This window comes from Chlorocebus sabaeus, chromosome 21, assembly GCF_047675955.1.
Source record: "Chlorocebus sabaeus isolate Y175 chromosome 21, mChlSab1.0.hap1, whole genome shotgun sequence".
NCBI lineage: Eukaryota > Metazoa > Chordata > Mammalia > Primates > Cercopithecidae > Chlorocebus > Chlorocebus sabaeus.
The window spans coordinates 34,497,308-34,517,787 of NC_132924.1; the positions used below are offsets into that span (position 1 = coordinate 34,497,308).

Sequence of the window (20,480 nt, forward strand, 5' to 3'; positions counted from 1 at the left end):
TTTAGGAATTTTATTCAATACATATTCTGTGTGGTAGACATAGTGCATAAAGCTACCTCGAATCTTAGGATTTGCAGATGCCAGAGTCTGAGGGACTTTGGGTATAACTCCCTATCCCTTGTTTCATGAGTGAAGAATCCAGGGTCAAGAGGGGTGACGTGACTTGCCCAGATCATACAGCCAGTTACCTGCAGAGCCAAGATGAAGCTGGTGCTGTAGGAAGCTGGCTTTCCAGACTTCCCATTCAGTGTTCTTCCCATCAGAACTTCAGAACTTTCTGGTTTTCTTAACCTTAGATCAAGTTCTCTATTCACACAAAATACATCAACCCAGAATTTCTTTTGTTTTTCTCCATGGTAAATCTAAAAACACTTTTTGTTATAGACTCACAGGTGTGACTCTTGGGCATGGCATGCTCTTCCCACTCTTTGAAGTGCTCTTCCCCACTCCCAGCTTCACCATCCCCTTCTCAAGTTTGGGTTAGGGGTCCCTTCTTAACTCACCTCAATTATCACATTCTCACTACGGCACTATTACTGTTGTCTCCTCCTCTTGACTGCCCTCCCTGAAGTCCTAAATCTGGTTCCTCCAAGACACGTTGGTTGAACGAATTTTTTTTTTTTTTTTTTTTTTTAGATGGAGTCTCACTCTCTCACCAGGCTGGAGTGCAGTGTTGTAATCTTGGCTCACTGCAACCTCCACATCCCGGGTTCAAGTGATTCTCCTGTCTCAGCCTCCTGAGTAGCTGGGACTACAGGCTCATGCCACCACACCCAGCTAATTTTTGTATTTTTAGTAGAGATGGGGTTTCACCGTGTTAGCCAGGATGGTCTCGATCTCTTGACCTCGTGATCCGCCCACCTCAGTCTCCCAAAGTGTTGGGATTACAGGCGTGAGCCACTGCACCTAGTCAGTTGGATGAATTTTTAAATGTATGTTATGAACGTTGAAATAGAAGCTCATTGGAAAAGGTTAGAATAACCCTAAATGTTGAGGTAAATAAAACTACTCTTTGATATCAGTGATTTCTCTACCAAGAACATGTAGAGTAATACAAGTAGGTCAATACACTGACAACCTCTGGAGAACAATGGTCCAGTCTAGCCAGAGTCCTTAATGTGGGGATGGAGTGAAAGCCCCAGAGCAGGGGAACAGAATAAGTCATTTCCAAGTTCTGTATTTCAACTTCCCTGTCTGTAAAGGTGTAGCAAGGAAGGTAGCTTAGATAATGATGATGATTATTTCAGATGGAGTTTGGCTCTTATTGCCCAGGCTGGAGTGCAATGGCATGGTCTCAGCTCCCTGCAACCTCCGCCTCCCAGGTTCAAGCAATTCTCTTGCCTCAGCATCCCAAGTAGCTGGGATTATAGGCATCTACCACCACACCCGGCTAATTTTTGTTATTTTTAATAATCGGCCTCCCAAAGTGCTGGGATTACAGATATGAGCCAGCACACCTGGCAGATTATTTTTAAAGTTACTTTTAGTTCTAAAATAGTGAAATGCTATATTCTAAGTACATTTAATTAAACTACAACTCTGCTAAAGGCTATGAAACTTCATTGTTGTTCTCAGATCAGATTGCAAAGAAATTACCCATTAATAATATGCTTCATAGCAGACTCTACTCTTAAGTGTCAGTCATAAAATCAGAAACCTTTGGAAATCTTAGAGCAAAATACACATCATTTACCCCTCTCTTTCTTAGAATCACTATTAGATTTAAAAACACATAAACATAAAAGACTCTTATATCAATTTATTCATTTATTCTCTTCAAGTTTACTAAGCTCTTACTCAATGAATAGTGCAGCATCTGATTCCCAAGAAGGCCAATAAGAAGTTTATATCTGGTCAATGATACTGACAGGTCCCTGCATCGAGTAAAAAAAATTACTTTTGAGAGTGCAAAAAGCCTGGTGTCATTTACCTTTCTACCATAATTATTTGTGAGTGCTTTCAAAGCTAGAAGGAGAAAGCTAACTATACTGAACCAATATTTTGTTTTCGAGTTTGAAACAAAATCAAATGCAAAAGCATAGCAATCTGAGGTAAGCTGATCCCCTCTCTAGGGATAAAGGGAGAGTTCTCTTTTGAAAATGGTTTGCAAAAAATCATACTAGCAGTACAGCTATAAGAGAAAAGACCTCGAAAGACGCCCTCTTACCAGAGGACTGTTTATAAGATTCACAAGTGCATGTGCTCAAGTACGAGAAATGCCTTTAAGTTTCCCTTTATTATTTTCAAGAATACTCCTAAATTGGGTAGGGAAGCAAGAATCAAAGCCAGGAAATTCTCTTTTAATTTTTAGACACAGAGTGCAGTGGCATGATCATAGCTCACTGCAGCCTCCAACTCCTGGGCTTAAGTGATCCGCCAGCCTCAGCCTCCTGAGTAGGTGGAGCAACAGATGCACACCACCATGCCCAACTAATTTTTTTAAAAAATATTTTTTGAGACAGGAGTTTCACTATATTGCCCAGGCTAGTCTCAAATTCTTGGCCTCAAGGGATCCTTAGCTTCAGCCTCAATTACAGGAATGAGCCACTGTGCCTGGCTAAAGCAGGGAAACTCTAAAAACATATGCTTAATGGGTGAAATCTTAGACTATCAAGCAGCCTGAGAAACAGGAGATTTTCTAGATACTATTGAACCATGAGGCAGTTAATAAGTGAAGAAATGTCTTTGGAGTTGAGAAAAAAAAAGACTGTGCAGCAACATCCTCATTTCTCTAGGGCAGAGCTGGGGAATTGACTAAATTAAAACTCAGGAAAGATCTGCTTAATATAGATGTAGCTATCAATGATTCGTCAGTAATTGATTGAAACCAGTCACTGTCCTCCATAATAATATTAAAAGATGATCTACCCCTGATAACTCAGATGTAGTGGAAGTTAAACCAGGGAAACTTGGTAAGCATGAGACAAATGGAAGTGCTGACAATTCCAACTAATTTAGCATATTGAACATCCTATTCGATTTTTACTATTTTTACATGTGCATTGTACATCAGATTGAAGATCAAACTGAAAAATATTCATTATGTTTGCCGTGTGTGTGTGTGTGTGTGTGTGTGTGTGTGTGTGAAAGAAAGAGAGTTCTGGAGTGGAAAGATGAAAAAGCGGAAGCACTTACTTAAAGACTTACACCACAGATTTAAAGGAATTTAAAAGAATGCACGATATTGAGCTAAGGCAATCAAACACAAAAGATATGCTAAAATTTCATTTATATGATTTACAACAGGACAAAGTAACCCATGATGTTAAGAGTTGGGACAGTGGTTAGCCTTGGGAAGGGGTTGTTGACTGTAAGGAAGGCAGCACATGGAGCTTTTAGGTGCTGTTGATAATCATCTTCTTAATGTGCTGCTTTCATAAATGTGCTCAGTTTATAAAAATTCATCAAGCTGTACCCTTGTGATATGGGCACTTTTCAGAAAGTTGGGTCAGAAGCAGATTGAGATGGAGTTAGAAGTGCAAAAGTTTCACTGGAGAGTAACATCTGTGAAAAAGGAGAAGGGGGAAACAGGCCTGGGCAGGAGGAGTTGTCAGACCTTTGGAAAGAGTGGGCAAAGTCTCTGCCAGATCATCAACAGCTCCACAGTCAAGACAGCTCAGAGGAGGAATTCTGTGGTAGGTGGAGATGACCCGGCCTTTGTAATAAAGTCTTGCTCAGTCATTGGCTGGGGCCGCCTTGACAAGGAGTGTCCTCAGCTCAAAAGCTGAAGTGGATCCAAAGTAGTTAACAGTGAGAGGCTCTCAAGTACCCTTACTCCTTGTAGTTGGGCAATTAGTTCTTTCTTAAAAGGGATTTGGGCACCATATATTGCAAGAGACTGAATTGTGGATATCCGAAAGTACAAAGATTAGCTGGGCGTGGTAGCACGCACCTGTAGTCCCATCTACTCGGGAGGCTGAAGCAGGGGAATCGCTTTAACCCGGGAGGTGGAGGTTGCAGTGAGTCGAGATCGCGCCACTGCACTCCAGCCTGGTGACAGAGGGAGACTCCATCTCAAATAAATAAATAAATATTAATAACGTAATATATAAATACATGATATTATGCTTTAAAAGTTTACTTTTAAGAAAACAGAATGCACCATCCACTCCAGGTGTTCTCAACATCTGCTTGCACAGAACCCCAGGGTTATACACATTAAATCAAAGCATTCCACTAATGAAAAATGGAAAGATGATGATTTTTTTCCCACTTTCACAGAACAAAGAGCTAAGATAATGATAAGCTTTTCTTACTAAGCTTTTATCTCATAAATTCTTCTTAAATCTTTGACACATACTACTGAATGTCTGTATAAAAATAAGATGAGGCCAGGTGCGGTGGCTCATGCCTGTAATCACAGCACTTTGGGAGGCCAAGGTGGATGGATCATGAGGTCAAGAGATGGAGACCATCTTGGCCAACATGGTGAAACCTCGTCTCTACTAAAAATACCAAAATTAGCTCGGCATGGTGGTGCTCACCTGCAGTCCCAGCTACTCAGGAGGCCGAGGCAGGAGAATCACTTGAACCCAGGAGGTGGAGGTTGCAGTGAGCCAAGATCGTACCACTGCACTCCAGCCTGGTGACAAAGTGAGACTCCATCTCAAAAAAAGAAAAGAATACGATGATATCTAACCTAGGACAAAATTACATATTTTGTCATATCAATATTTCATGAGATTCCACAAAGGGCACCATGACATCCAGGTGTCCCACCACAGGAACAAGATTGAGGATCAACAAAGCTAGTTGGAAATAATGGATGCCAGAACTCTAAGGAACCCACAGAAGATCAGTTCTCAAATCACCAGCCACTGGGGAGCAAATGAGCCAACCTCAAAATTGACAAGCAGTTATGGTGCTACGTGTCTCCCGTGTGTACTGGACACTGTGTTGCATGGGGCTCCTCATGTTGGTAAGTCCTTTGCTTGTTCCCTTAAGTTCACTTTGAATTTACCTGTATGCTTAGTCTGTTTCTGCCTACATGTGTTTCACTAGTCTGCCAATCTTAGTATCAGAGACACCCAGGCCTAGATCTTAATCATGCCCTCTGGATTCCAACACACACACACAGACACACATACACACACACACACACACACACACATACACTCCTTTCCAACTATCCTCTCTGGACTTTGCCACTCATAACCTCTTATCCCTCACATCATACTCTCTGTTTGACCCACCAGCCTGGCCTGTTTCCCAGACCAAGGGCCTCTAGGCTTGCCCTGTCTTGCAGCTACTCTGGTGGTAAAATATGTTAGGTATGAGAGCATTTTTTAGAAGTTCATAATAGAGCCAAGTATGTGTAGCAGAATATATATATATATATATATACACACACACATACATATATATATATATATATATTTTTTCTCCTGAGAGTAGGAACAAATAGCAATCATTTGAGGGTCATATAATCAGAAATGCAAATATATGAAAGCGTATGAAATATATGAAAAAATACATGAAACGATGGTCTTTAAGACACTGGAGATAAGTCAATGAAGAACAGTGAACCCTGAAAGATAGGCAACGTACAAGACGAGCCTTTCAATTACCTTAGTCTACTACCTGCAGAGAGTTTCCAGGCTGTGGCATAGGAAGGGGAAACCCAGGAAACGCCCAAAAATCTCCCCGGGCTGGGTAAAGCCTGGAATTCAGGGAGGTCAAGGTGGCTAAAGAACACAGGGCAGAGTGCCAGAGAAGAAAAAAACTGCACAGAGAACTTCACAGATTTGCGGAGGAACTGCCCCTAAGTTTTCAGCAAAGTACTGATTAGTGCATGTAGGTGAGGAAATCACCTGAGGCCAGGAAAAGAAGCACTTGAGAGGATTCGAGGAAACAATCTCCAGAAATCATTTGGGGCCAGGAATCGTTTCTGTTCCACCAGCCAGAGTGAAGAACCTCATAATTCAAAGGACATTTGGTAGAATTCTCAAAAGAAGTTTTCCTCAGTAGTGGGGCAAGGTCAGTGATGAGGCAAAAGCTCTGGTCTTGCCTTAAAAAAAATTAAAAACAAGATCTGAAAGAATCAGACTGTTCCGAGTGACTTAACTCCCTCCCAGAACAAAGCTGAAGAACATGTATAGGAATACAAAAATATCTAGCACCCAATAAGATAAAATTCATAATGCCTAGCATCCAAATAAAAATTACTAGACGCACAAAGAAGCAGGAAAATATGACCCATAATGAAGAGAAAGATCAACCAATTGAAACTGACCCAGAAATTACACAGTTGATAGAATTAGTAAACAAGGAGTTAAAAAGTTGTCATAATTGAATTACATATGTTCAAGAAACTAGAAGAAAGACTGTGCATGAAAGACTAATATATTTGAAAGATTTTTTTTTAAGCTGCAAACCAGGATGTCTGAATAAAGTCTGTACTTAATAATACTATACCAATGCTAATTTCTTAATTTTGATAAATACATCACGATAATATAAGAAGTTAACTTTTAAGTAAATTGGGTACAGAGTGGGAACTGGGAACACTCATTACTCTCTTTTCAGCTCTTTGCATTTTTGTAAATTTAAAATCATTTCAAAATAAATTTTGTAAAGTGACAAAACAAAGCATCATGTGCCAAGAAAAGAATATCTAAATCAAATTTCTAGAAATAAAAACTGCAATATCTGACATGAAAAATATGCTGAATGGGATTAACAGTAATTGCTGAAGAAAGAATTCATGAACATAAAGACACATCAGTCTTGTGGCCGGGCGCGGTGGCTCAAGCCTGTAATCCCAGCACTTTGGGAGGCCGAGGCGGGTGGATCACGAGGTCAGGAGATCGACACCATCCTGGCTAACATGGTGAAACCCCGTCTCTACTAAAAATGCAAAAAACTAGTCGGGCGTGGTGGCGAGCGCCTGTAGTCCCAGCTACTCGGAGGCTGAGGCAGGAGAATGGCGTAAACCTGGGAGGTGGAGCTTGCAGTGAGCCGAGATCGCGCCACTGCGCTCCAGCCACTGCGCTCCAGCCTGGGTGACACAGCGAGATTCCGTCTCAAAAAAAAAAAAAAAAAAAAAAAGACACAGCAGTCTTTAAAATAAAATACCAAGATTTTAGCTGGGAGAAGTGGTTCACGCCAGTAACCTCAGCACTTTGAGAGGCTGAGGTGGGTGGATCACCTGAAATCAGGAGTTCGAGACCAGCCTGACCAACATGGTGAAAACCTGTCTCTACTAAAAATATAAAAATTAGCTCGGCATGGTGGTAGGCACCCAGGTACTCAGGAGGCTGAGGTAGGAGAATCGCTTGAACCCGGGAGGCAGAGGTTGTAGTGAGCCGAGATTGTGCCATTGCATTCCAGCCTGGGTGATAAGAGCAAGGCTCCATCTCAAATTGAAAAAAAAAAAAAAATTAGAAATAAAATACCAAGATTTTAAAAACTAAAAAGAGCATCAGGGAATTTTATGACATCTTCAAGAGCTTAATATACATGTAACTGAAGTTTCTGAAGAAAGAAGGGAGGGCTGAAAAAATATTTGAAGAAGTGATAAAATGTTTTTCAAATTTCATTACCCACAGATCCAAGAAGTTCAATGAACCCAAAGCACAAGAAACGTGAAAACACTACACTAAGTCATATCACAATCAAATTGCATAAAATCAGTGACAAAGTAAAATACTAAAATAAAGAGAAAAATGTTAAACTTATTCAGAAAATATGGGTAAATATACAGAACATTTACTAAAAACCTACTATGAGCCAGGTGCAGTGGCATGCCTGTAATCCCAGCACTTTTGGAGGTCGAGGCAGGCGGATCACGAGGTCGGGAGTTCAAGACCAGCCTGACCAACATAGTGAAACCCCGTCTCTACTAAAAATACCAAAATTAGCAGGGCGTGGTGGTGTGTGCCTGTAATCCCAGCTACTCAGGAGGCTGAGGCAGGAGAATCACTTGAACCCGGGAGGTGGAGGTTGCAGTGAGCCAAGATCAAGCCACCGCATTCTGGCCTGGGCAACAGAGTGAAGACTCTGTCTCAAAAAAAAAAAAAAAAGAACCTACTATGGTCCAGTGCTCAAAATATTTTTCTTTTCCTTTCTTTTCTTTTCTTTTTCTTTTTCTTTCTTTCCTTCAGACTAGGAGGTCTAGGAGATGCTACATATGTTTTTACCTTGGACCCTTGGTTCTTTGAATTCCAAAGATGTATGCTAGTCAAATAACTTTTTCATAAACCAAATGCCCTCCTTGCCTTGAAGAAAGTTATAGTCTAGAAATTAGTAAAACTACTTAGTATGTAAGCTTTTAGACTTACATTTTATTTTTCTTGAAGATGCCTATTACTAAGCACACCTAAATATAGCATGTTTAAAGTTGCTTACAGATAAAGTTTCACAAGTGAAAAATAATTTTTTAATCATTATGAACCTGTTTTGAAGGGAAAGGAGTTCCGAAGCTGATTGTAGTTGGTAATTGTATTCAAAGAGGGAAGGAGAAGGGACATCTGAAACTGAAGGGAAGGAAGATTTCCAAACTCAAGGCTTTTGATATTTTTAAAAGTACAAGTGTGGAGAGATGGAAAGTCATCACAGTGTGAGTGTGTGTGTGTGTGTGTGTGTGTGTGTTGGAACAGACAGATGTTAGTTTCGAATTTTCTATTATCCACTTCTACAAATGTATCCAAGGATTTGCTTATACCAAATATACTTCTGTGTTTGTGAACAATACTGTGATGATATTAGAAATGTTCCATTTGGATGTTCAGCATGGGAGCGTGCTGCCTGCTGAGAGGGACTTTTCAGCTTGCCACTTGGTATATATTTGGATTACATAATCACAAACGCCTAGCCTCTGTCTTTCCCTCTGCCTCTCAGCCTCCCTTTCTTTTCTTATATTCCTCTCCCTTACTGTTGATCAGTGCATCACTTCAAAAAGAAAAAAACAAAAAGCTTGAACCAGGAGGATTTCTGTTCACCTTGGCAGTTCCAGAACTCGTTATCCCTCAATTGACCACTGGAGACTCTGCTGCTATATATTTAAATCACCCTAGGCATTAGCTGGGGATGGATTTATCATGAAAGTTTTATAATACAGAGGGCCACAGGGAATAGAGTGCTTTTAAGTGTCTCCTCTTCTGCAGGCAAGTGATAACTTCACTCTTTGGTGAGTCCCTGTTGCTTTACTATTACACTCAGATGTTTTCATTCCAAGAGGAAAATATTATGACTGAACATAAAGTTTTAGTATTTGAGATGGTTGGATTGCACACCAGGTAGTTGGATCTTTTTTTCTATATTTAATGTATTCTACAATCAGTTATATTTACTGCTTCAGATTCCAACTAGTCCCCACGCTAAATGAAAAAAGACTTGGAAACCTACATAGTTTGAGTTTTAAAAAACTATTTTGTGCAAACTTCCATCCAGGACATAAATCCCTTCTAATGCATTCTTAACAGCACCAACCTTCTCAAATGAATGAGAACAGTATTGGGGATTTATGTGAAATGCAAAATCAGGACTTGGACAAAAGATTGAGAACCAAGGGCTCCCCTAAGTAACAGAGGAGCCGAGGAAGCATGGCTAAAGTCTCTTCCCACTGCTGTCCTGTCTAAGTCAAAGTCTTTTAAAGAGCTTGAACAGCTGTGGAAGTTCTTCATGTGGGGGAAGAACTTTGGAACAACCAATGAGAGTGTGAGGAGCCATTCTGAGCAACTGGAAACACTCAGAGTCTGTGTGCTAATGAAAGACCCAAACACCAATCACTCCAGGGGCTGTGGGTTGTCCCATATGCCACTGTGGAGGAGGTGGATGCAGCCATGAATGCAAAATCACGCAACGTGGATGGAAGAGCTGTGGAACCAAAGACAGCTGTCTCAAGAAAAAGTTCTCAAAGACCAGGTGCCCACTTAACTGTGAAAAAGATCTTTGTTGGTGGCGTTAAAGAAGACACTGAAGAACGTCACCTAAGAGATTATGTTGAACAGTATGGGAAAATCAAAATATTGAAATCATGGCTGACCAAGGCAGTGGAAAGAAAAGAGGCTTTGCTTTTGTAACCTTTGACGACCATGACTCCACAAATAAGACTGTCGTTCGGAAATTCTATCCTGGGAGTGGCCACACTGTGATGTTAGGAAAGCCGTGTCGGAGCAAGAGCTGGCTGGTGCCTCATCCAGCCAAAGAGGTCGAAGTCATTCTGGAAACTTTGGTGGTGGTCATGGAGATGGTTTTGGTGGTCATGACAACTTTGGTCATGGAGGAAACATTAGTGGTTATGGTAGCTTTGGTAGCAGCCGTGCTGGTGGTAGATATGGTGGCAGTGGAGATGGCTATAAGGATTTGGTAATGATAGGAGCAATTTTGGAGGTGGTGGAAGCTACAATGATTTTGGCAATTACAATAATCAATCTCCAGATTTGGACCCATGAAGGGAAGAAACTTTGGAGGCAGAAGCTTTGGCCCCTATGGTGGTGGAGGCCAATACTTTGCCAAATCATGAAACCAAGGTGGGTGTGGTGCTTCTAGTAGCAGCAGTCACTATGTCAATGGCAGAAGATTTTAATTACTGACACCAACAAAGCTTGGCAGGAGAGGAGAGCCAAAGAGGTGACGGGGAAGCTACCAGTTACAACAGATTTGTGGACTCAACCAAGCACTGTGGTGGCAGTGCCCAGCTGCTACAAAGAAGATATGTTTTAGACAATGCTCACGTGTATGCACAAAAAGCTCAAGGACTGTATTTGTGGCAGGTTATTTTAGTTTCTGTTCTGTTCTGTTCTGTGGAAAGTATAAAGCATTCTAACAAAAGTTTTTAATGCACCCATGCTATGGATTGCTAAATCTAACAGTCTGATCGTAACACTGAATACATGTCTTTTTTAAATTAATAAAATAAAACTCTAGCTAGACATACAGTCTTCTTTCCTAAGAAGACTTGAAAGATATACACCAAAATATTGGCAATACTTCTTTCTGAGTGGTGGAATTAATTTTAATAATATTTATATTAATTAATTTATATTATAATTAATACTAATATTTATTCTGAAATTATTTTCCTCAATTATAAGTAATATAGTTATCATTATACAAAATTAAGGGGAAAAAAGCTAAAAAGACTATAAACATTTTGAAGTATATCTTTCTGAAATTTTTTAAAATTAAATATAACTTTTTCTTATTATAAAAATATATCTATTCAATGTTGAAAATTTTTAAATATAGATAAGTAGAAAAACATTTATTGAATGATTTTTATTTTCTTTCTTTTGCTTATTTTTAAACTACAAGTTTTCAACAATGAGTATACATTGCTTTGGAGTACAAAAGAAAAAATGTATTGATCGGCCGGGCACAGTGGCTCATGCCTGTAATCCCAGCACTTTGGGAGACCAACATAGGCGGATCACTTGAGGTTGGGAATTCAAGACCAGCCTGGCCAACATGGTGAAACCCTGTCTTTACTAAAAATACAAAAATTAGCTGGATGTGGTGGCGTACATCTGTAATCCCAGCTACTCAGGAGGCTGAGGCAGGAGAATTGCTTGAACCCGGGAGGCAGAGGTTGCAGTGAGCTGAGATCGTGCCACTGCACTCCAATCTGGGCAAGAGACTGAGACTCCATCTCAAAACAAAATAAAACAAAACCAGTGTCTTTGTGAGAGCTGAGGTACAGACAGTTGGAAGCCAGCTGTGTGGGCTAGATCTGCAGATATTGGCCAGGGTAGAAATGAGTTTGGGTCTCCTGAAATCTTTAGAGGCTTTCAGTGGTTGCAGGTAAAAATGAATTCTGAAATTATCTGAGTAAATTTCATGAAGTATACCTGGTAAATTACCAATAAAACTTAACAGAGTTCATCTCATATCTGGAGACCTTTAAAGCTCCTATTATAAACTCTACTGATGGACTTTCTTATTGATTCCAATCATTATTGGCTCAGCCCACCCAACAAAAAAATAAATATGCATTTCAACCCTTGAGAAAACATATTTCAGAACCCCACCAATTTTATGAGACAGGCCTAAGAGATGGAAGTATTTATTCAAAGTCCCATTGTGATTTTTCAGGAGACCTGCTTCAATCAGGAAGAGCTCTGCAATCCAGAAAACTCCAGAGCAGCAGTGATTCACGCAACCTAGCCATAGTCATGTGGTCTGATTAGAAAGATGCTCCCAGGCCAGGTGTGGTGGCTCATGCCTGTAATCCCAGTGCTGTGGGAGGCCGAGGTGGGTGGATCACCTGAGGTCAGGAGTTTGAGACCAGCCTGGCCAAAATGGCAAAACCCTGTCTCTACTAAAAATGCAAAATTAGCCCAATGTGGTGGCACACATCTGTAGGAGGCTAAGGCAGGAAAATCTATTAAACCTGGGAGGCAGAGGTTGCAGTGAGCTGAAATCATGTCATTACACTCCAGCCTGGGCGACAGAGTGAGACTCCGTCTCAGAAAGAAAAAAAAAAAAAAAAAAATGCTCTCAAACCCAAGCAGCCTAATTTGCTATTTTATACTATATTAACATCGCACGTCTATTAACTCGGCATTCCAACTATTGATCTGAAAATAAAATTAGTTCTTGCTCTCACATAACAAAGAAGAATTGCAGTTTATAATGAAAGAAATGCTCATACTTAATTGCATAATAGAAATCATTATGTTTCCTTACTACAAAGGCACCTAATTAGCAAAGATTTTCATTTTCCACTGATGTCATGGGGGGCCAGTCACTATTCTAAGCACATAGCTATCCCTTAGGTACATGAAAGTTTGCATCATGCAAATTCCTTTTGAGACAATACCTTAGGATGAAGTAGAATGCAGATTTGGCATGAGATTTTGATGGAGACAGGATAGAGAGGTCTTTTAAGTAGTGTAGTGATGGCTTTCTTCAGGAACCAACCAGGGAATTTTTCAGTCTCCCTAGATCTACTCCACAATTTTTCACTCTGTCTAGATAAAAACCTTCTTAGAATTCTCAGCATAATAAATAGGATATTTTATATTTTTTTCCTACTGCTCTGGAGGTTCTTGTAGCACATAAAAATTTTAAGATATACTAAATATAATCCCAGAAATTATTGTATAATTAAATTTATAAATACAATAAATTTTAATTAATTGGGAACATTCAATACTGGTAAAGATGTGGCAAAATATGTACTGTCATACATTGCTGGTTGCATGGTAAATTGGTACCACCCATTTGGAAAACAATACAGTAACTTTATAAATGTTCAATATTTTTGACCCAATGATCCTCCTTCTGGAAGTCTAGCCTATTACATCAGACCAAAACAGGAGGAAAAGGCTATGTGTGAAGATGATCTGTAAGATACCATTTCTGGAAGTAAAAACTGAAAATGACCTAAATGTTAAATAATTAGGGCATTCCTTTACTTATAAGCAAAAAGTTCAAATGCTTACTTGGCAACATGTAGCAGATGTCAGAAGGACCATTTCACTTCATCTGTTATGATTGTCTAAAATATTACCAAACAGGGTTAGATGCATGGTATCCAGGCATTTCCTATTCAAATGCAATTCTCTAAAAAGAAAAGAAAAGAAAAGAAAACCCAAAACCCTAAAAGAGCAAGATGGGAAACATAAATCCAGCTTTATCAATAATTACATTAAATGTTAATGAATGGATATATATACCAAAACATCATGTTGTATACCTTAAGTTTTATACAATATAAAAGGCTAATGAACTAAACACTCCGTTTAAAAGATATTATCAGAATTGATTTTTTTTTTTTTTGAGATGGAGTTTCACTCTTATTGCCCAGGCTGGAGTACAATGGCGCAATCTCGGCTCACTGCAAACTCCACCTCCCCATTCAAGCAATTCTCCTGCCTCAGCCTCCCCAGTAGCTGGGATCACACATGTGCACCACCACACTCAGCTAATTTTTGTATTTTCAGTAGAGACGGGGTTTCACCATGTTGGCCAGGCTAGTCTCCAACTCCTGATCTCAGGTGATCTACCCGCCTTGGCCTCCCAAAGTACTGGGATTATAGGTCTGAGCCACCATGCCCAGCCTAGATTTGATTTTTAAACAAAAACAACTCAATGTCAACTGTATGCTGTTTTCAGAAAACACATTTTAAATATAAGGACTTAGAGATACTGAAAGTAAAAGGATGGAAAAAGATTGTTATGCAAATTCTAATAATAAGAAGGTTGATGTGGCTTTATTATTAGACAAAATAGACTTCAGGACAAGAAATATTATCAGAGATGAAGAGAAACATTTTATGATGATAACATAGTTCATCAGAAAGACCTTAAAATCCTAAATTTGTATATGCCTACTCACATAAATTTCAAAATATATAAAACATAATGAATAGAACTAAAGGAGAAATGAATAAAGCCACAATCATGGGTGGATAGTAGTCTTTGAGTCATAACAGATCACTGATAGTTTAGCTCTTAATCATCTCTGGGTTGGCTAACAATGTAGCCCTGAAAGAATGGGACACACACACACAAAAATCTCCTTTGATTCTGGGAGAAGGTGAAGGACAGGCCTCAGATTGATACGGCAGTGAGAAATTGGTGGAAGTTGGGCCAACAGGTTAGTTCTAGGGCCATATGGAAGAGAAAGTCCAAAAGGAGAACTGATGACAAGAAAGGGGTGGTGGGAAGATTTGAATGGAACGAGAAAGAGTATGACCTCAGTTTGAATACCCATTTCAACACTTACTAAGTAATCCTGAACCAGTCACTAAACTTCTAACATTTTGACATTTAAAAAATTGGAGGAAATGTTTTCTGCCTTATGTGTTAATACGGAAGTTAAACACATAACACATGTGAAGAGTGCTGGCAATCCAATATCTCCCCTCTTTCACACTGTTTCCTGATAGGGACCCACATACTCAAGGTTTCTGCAAAGAACCAGGAAATGAATTGGACAGGGATCCCAAGATCTAAATCGCTGTAGAAGAAGGAAAAATAATTTACCTAGTCCCAATAAGGTATGGAGAACCTCAAAACAGCCCAGTCTCTAGGAGGCCTGGCTACTCTTTCCTTTGGCAAACTGAAAACAGCTCCATGATAGTTCTTAGTCTCCTTCAGTAGAACCTGTTCTAGTGTTCTTCCTACGCATCTACGTGCATGTGCTGTCTCAAGGAATTAAAACTGTCTCAAGAAATTTACTAGAATTTTAATTATCCAGACCCTTTGGCGGCCATCAGTTCATTGACTGACCTCCAGACAAGACCTCATATAAAATTTCCCTCAAAGATGGATCTCTTTCTTCAAAACTTGCAAATTCTCCCCTCCTTCCTTGGAAGTACATTTCAGTGTCTCCTTTTTACAGGCAGAAAGTTCTTCCTGTCTTACCTAAATATCTATGGAACAAGGTAGAGTCCTATAAAACTGAAACAGAGTTACAATGCGCTGTAGAGGCTGAGGGGAGGAAGAGCCTTTATAGGCTTTGGGAAACCAGGACAAATTATAAAGTGGCATTTATTCCTGGCCTTAAAGAATGGGCAGAGCTTTGGCCCATGTGAGGAGGGGATGCAAATGGATCAAAAGCTGGATAGGGAATGCAGAGCCTGCTGGAGAAGGACAGATGATGGTCAGGGCCATGGGGAACAGGAGGAAGGAGAGAAGGAAAGGTGACGCCATACTGTGGAGGACCCCACACACCAGAAAGAAAACTGTTGGCTTTATTTGGTAGGTAATGTGGCACGATGTGGCGAGAGGGGGTTTACAGAAATATGTGGTGAGAGCTGAATTTCAGGGAGATTCATGTAGCAGACAGATTCAAAAGATGGAAGAAAGAAGTGGAGAGAGAGGTGAAAGGTCAGTTAGGAAGTCCTTTCAACCATTCAGAAAAGAGTTCCTGAGACTCAGGCTGAATGTCGGTGAAAACACTGGAAATGAAGGTGAGAACCAGCCTGAGGCCTTGAGCACAGAAAGCCTCCTAATTCATCTGTATGGACAGGACCTAACTCTCAGTAACTACTTCTTGAATCAGAGTTGTTGTTCAGCTAAGAGATGTGACTACAAAGAGGTGAGGAAGAAAGAGGAACGAAAGGGGATAATGTAAAAAAGAAAGAGCAGGCCGGGCGCGGTGGCTCACACCTGTAATCCCAGCACTTTGGGAGGCCAAGGCGGGCAGATCACGAGGTCAGGAGATCGAGACCATCCTGATGAACACAGTGAAACCCCGTCTCTACTAAAAAATACAAAAAATCAGCCGGGCGTGGTGGTGGGCGCCTGTAGTCCCAGCTGCTCGGGAGGCTGAGGCAGGAGAATGGTGTGAGCTTGGGAGGCGGAGGTTGCAGTGAGCCGAGATCGCGCCACTGCACTCCAGCCTGGGCAACAGAACGAGACTCCGTCTCAAAAAGAAAAACAACTTTAAAAAAAAAAGGAAAGAACGAATGTACAGTTGTCCCTGGGTATCCTGGGTATCCACATGGTATTAGTTCCAAGACCCAACTCCCCCACATACCAAAATCCATAAATGCTCAAGTCCCTGATCTAAAATGGCATAGTATTTGCCCTTAACCTATGCACATCCTCTATTATACTTTAAATCATCTCTAATTACTTATAATACCTAATACAATGCAAATGCTGTGTAGTTATTATACTGTGCTGGTTTTTTATTTGTATTATTTTTTATTGTTGTATTGCTATTTTTTATTGGCTTTTTTTTTCCAAAATTTTTTTCTCTGTGGTTGGTTTAATCTTTGGCTGCAGAATCCATGGATAGGGAGGACTACTGTAATAGATAGTAATTAAATAGAGAGAGCTCTATCTCAAGACTCATTTCAACAGTTTCTGACTCAAGGCTCTTACAATCACTACTCGTTAAATAATTCTAAGTATGTGTCCAATTGATAGCGGGTCACATTTTATCTTTGCGCCTGAGGGACATCACATTTACTTGATCCTATTATCCCAAAGAGCTGCCATACAGACCAAATTAAAGGAAACCTAGAGAAGTGTATTTTAAGCATATTGTCACAATGAACTCATGTTGTTGAGGATCTGTATGCACCAAGCATTGTGTTAAACTCTTTACGTGAATTATCTTATTTCATTTTTAACTACCCTAACAGTAGATGCAACTATTCTCTTTTAACAGATAAAGAAACGGAGGTTTAGTTGAGTCACAAAGCCAGGATTTGAGCACAGGCAGTTTGATTCCAGAGCATGGATGATCTTCCCCAGCACTCCTTCTAAGCAAGAAAATGCAGCACAACTGGAGCACTCCTCTGCCATTTATTTACAAACAAATGTCATGTCTTCAGTGAAGTCTTTTCTATGACTGGTTGTTCCAGGTGAGAGCTTCCCCTCCAGACATTCTGTTCTAAGAAGGTGTAAAAGCAACTTTTCCTTCTGAAGGAGGGTTTGGTGGGAGAGCGCCAGCCTGCCATACCAGGAGGTATGTATCGGTGTGTCAATTTGTGTTTTTGTTGCAAGCAACAGAAGTGAATTAACAAAGTTAAAGAGGATAAAATAATTTAATGGGGCGAAACTTAGAAAAGCTGAAGGATTAGGACTAGAGTAGCTCCAGGCTCTAAGGGCAGTCTCTTCAGGGAGCCTCTGTCTGGGGGAATCAATAACCACCATCTTGGTTTTACAGACTCCACTCCAGAGAATGCCTGATTGGCCAGGCTTGGGTCATGTGGCCATCACTTAACTAGGGGATGGCAGGGCAGTCTCACCAAAAGGGCCCACCCATACGGAAGACAGAATTCCCCCAAAGAGAAGCTGGCTCTGTTACCAGAACCAAGGGGAATGAATGCTGGACAGACTAAAACAGCAGGTGCCCATGACATTGTGGGAAGTTTCACACATTTGAGCTGCAGCTGTGCTCAGGTGTATGCAAAAGCGTCATCCTGATCCTTGTGGTACTACATGAAGAGTTGAAAAAGTGACTCTCCCTGCTGCACCAACAGCTCTAGATTTAAAATCATCTGTTACAGTGTCATTAGGCCAGTAGCACGTGAAATCAACTAGGAACATTTCATTTTAAACTTTGCTGATTTTTCAAATTTGCTTTGCATTCTTGGTAATGATTTCTTGCTCCACTTTTATGCCTTCTCAGATAAAGTGCCATCATACATGATGTTGGCGCCGTTAGACACGAAGTAAGCATTATTTATGATATAATCAGAGTTACAAAGCATTAAAAATAGGAAAGAAAAATATTTCCATAGACCTTTTCTAAAACTTAGAAGCTGAGGCTTAATTTATCAGACTTTTGCTTTTCTCATGCCAGGAGGTAGTCAGGGCTGTTGGGGCAAAGCTGGTCAATAGCTGAGGAGTCTCTTGCTTGCATTATCACTTGGAAGTGCTTGGATATTTCCCAGATTTCACCTTAGAAGGATAGGGTCCTGGTCAAACTCAACCTTCTTTGACAAGTTGAATAGCAGTAAGGCCTCTTATATCTGGGTTTTAACCTTATGGGGAGGTTAAATGGGTCAGCCATTATAAACTGGAATTCAAGGATAACTCAGGATACAGACCAGGTGGCAGACAACTAAGAAAGACACAACTAGATGAGTGCAGTACTGTACTTTATCAGCATGTGAAACAGGTGTTAATGCTTATGTAAAACCAGTGTGTTTTCCTTCCTTCCTTTTTTCTTTCTTTTTGTCTAACCCTCCTTTATACTGACAAACATGGTACAAACATGCTTAGGGAAAAGCATTGAAACAGAGGTGGGAACACAAGAAAAAAGTAAAATAGAAAGAAAATAATAAAGCTAATTTTAGATTTCCAAACAATGAAGTCACTTTAAGAATCACAATAACAAGGAGATAAAACTTAAGTAAATAAAAAAATTTTAAGGTTCAAATAACAAAAGTAATTTACTTTGTTTTTATCTCATATTTTTCAACTCAATAATAGTTATCCTAAAATGATTATAGTATTCATTTAGCACTTTTTAAAAGTCTTCTGCCCTTAGGCAGATTGCACTGGTCATGATGAAGATTGATACATTAGATGCTGCTACCATTGACCAACATGGTTCCTGTTGACTGAGAGGCCAGGGGAAGACAGTAAGGAATAATGACCACACAGCAGGAGAGACAGCTATGTCTTAAGTGTTCCTACCTTTCACCCTTCACATTTTCCTGATGCTGACAACTGGAGGGCATTTCTCCAACTTTTATGGATATTTCCCTTGACCTGCTCCTTCAATAGGTCTTCCTGCTTGGGCTAGGGTACTTGGTACAAAGAAATTTTTCTTTGTCCTTGATCTGCAGCTACAAATCATAACTAACAGTGATTAATATCCATGAGCTAAGAAGTGAATATATTCCACTTTACAATGAGGAAATGTACACTCAGAAAAATTAGATAACTTTAATGAAGTCACATAGCTACTAACTGATAAAGCCGGAACTTGAACTTAAGTCAATCTAACTCAAGAATCCATTATTAAATGTCATACTTTACTTTTCAAGCTAAATTCTTCTATTTCCTCTAGCAAAATTCTCTCTAATTAGAAAGAATAGATAAGTCATTCTCAAAAAACCAGACCTCCAAGACTTTCTGAGCATGGGCTCCAAATTGTATACTATCTTTGCCATTAAGAAACCCCAAACCAAAAAGTAAGACAAAAGTTGCACAAGCCAGGCATGGTGGCACATGCCTGTAGTTCTAGCTACTCAGGAGGCTGAGGCAGGGGGATTACTTGAGCCCAGGAATTCAAAGTCCAGCCTGGGCAACATTAAAAAATAGAACTGGTGAATACAGGGCCTGAGCAGAGAAAGCTATGAAACAACTCTAACGCACACATGTGACTCTCATGGAAAAAGAGATTCAAGGAACCTAGCCTACAATCCTAAGAAACAGGATAATTCACACCCAACAAACTACAGATCATAGAGTAATTTTAATTTGAAAATTAATCTGAGGGGCCTTCAAAATAAATGTTTAAAATATTCAGAGAGATGAAGAAATATAATTCACAAAGTAAGAATAAAAGAACAGGATAAGTTGGGGAAGAAAACAAGTATGTGTATGTCCCAGACAATAACAAATATTCTCCCTAAAATTAAAAAAAAAAACTCAACAAACAAGTTAAACAATAGATTAAACATAGAAAATGTGAACAAGAAGTTAAGAGACATAGAAAATAGATCTAAAAGCTCCTGAAGGAAAAAACAGAATGGCAGAAAATCAATATTCAAAGATATCCTGACTCGGAATTTCCCAGATTGTTTTAAAAGTTTTCTCAAATTAAAAAAGCACATCAACTTCTCATCAGGATAAATAAAAACAAATCTACAAAGAGACCCATGAAAGCAAAATAGCAGACCATCAAGGACGAATGGAAGAATCTTAAATGACACCAGAGAGAAAAGACAGATTATCAACAGAAAAACAACAATCAGACTGACCATGAATTTCTCATGAACAATAGATGCCAAAAGAAAATGAAATAAAATCTTCAAAGTGTTAAGAAAAAATAACTGCCAACCAAGAATTCTATGTTATAATGTGGCAGAGGTAATGCCGTGAGTTCATTAAACATTCCTCCT

At 39.7% G+C, this 20,480-nt stretch overlaps 1 pseudogene; it reads left to right on the forward strand.

Annotated features, from left to right (window-relative positions):
* The first annotated feature begins 9,606 nt into the window (after window positions 1-9,606).
* LOC119626198 (heterogeneous nuclear ribonucleoprotein A1-like) lies at window positions 9,607-10,689 on the forward strand (annotated as a pseudogene).
* Window positions 10,690-20,480: the final 9,791 nt, after the last annotated feature.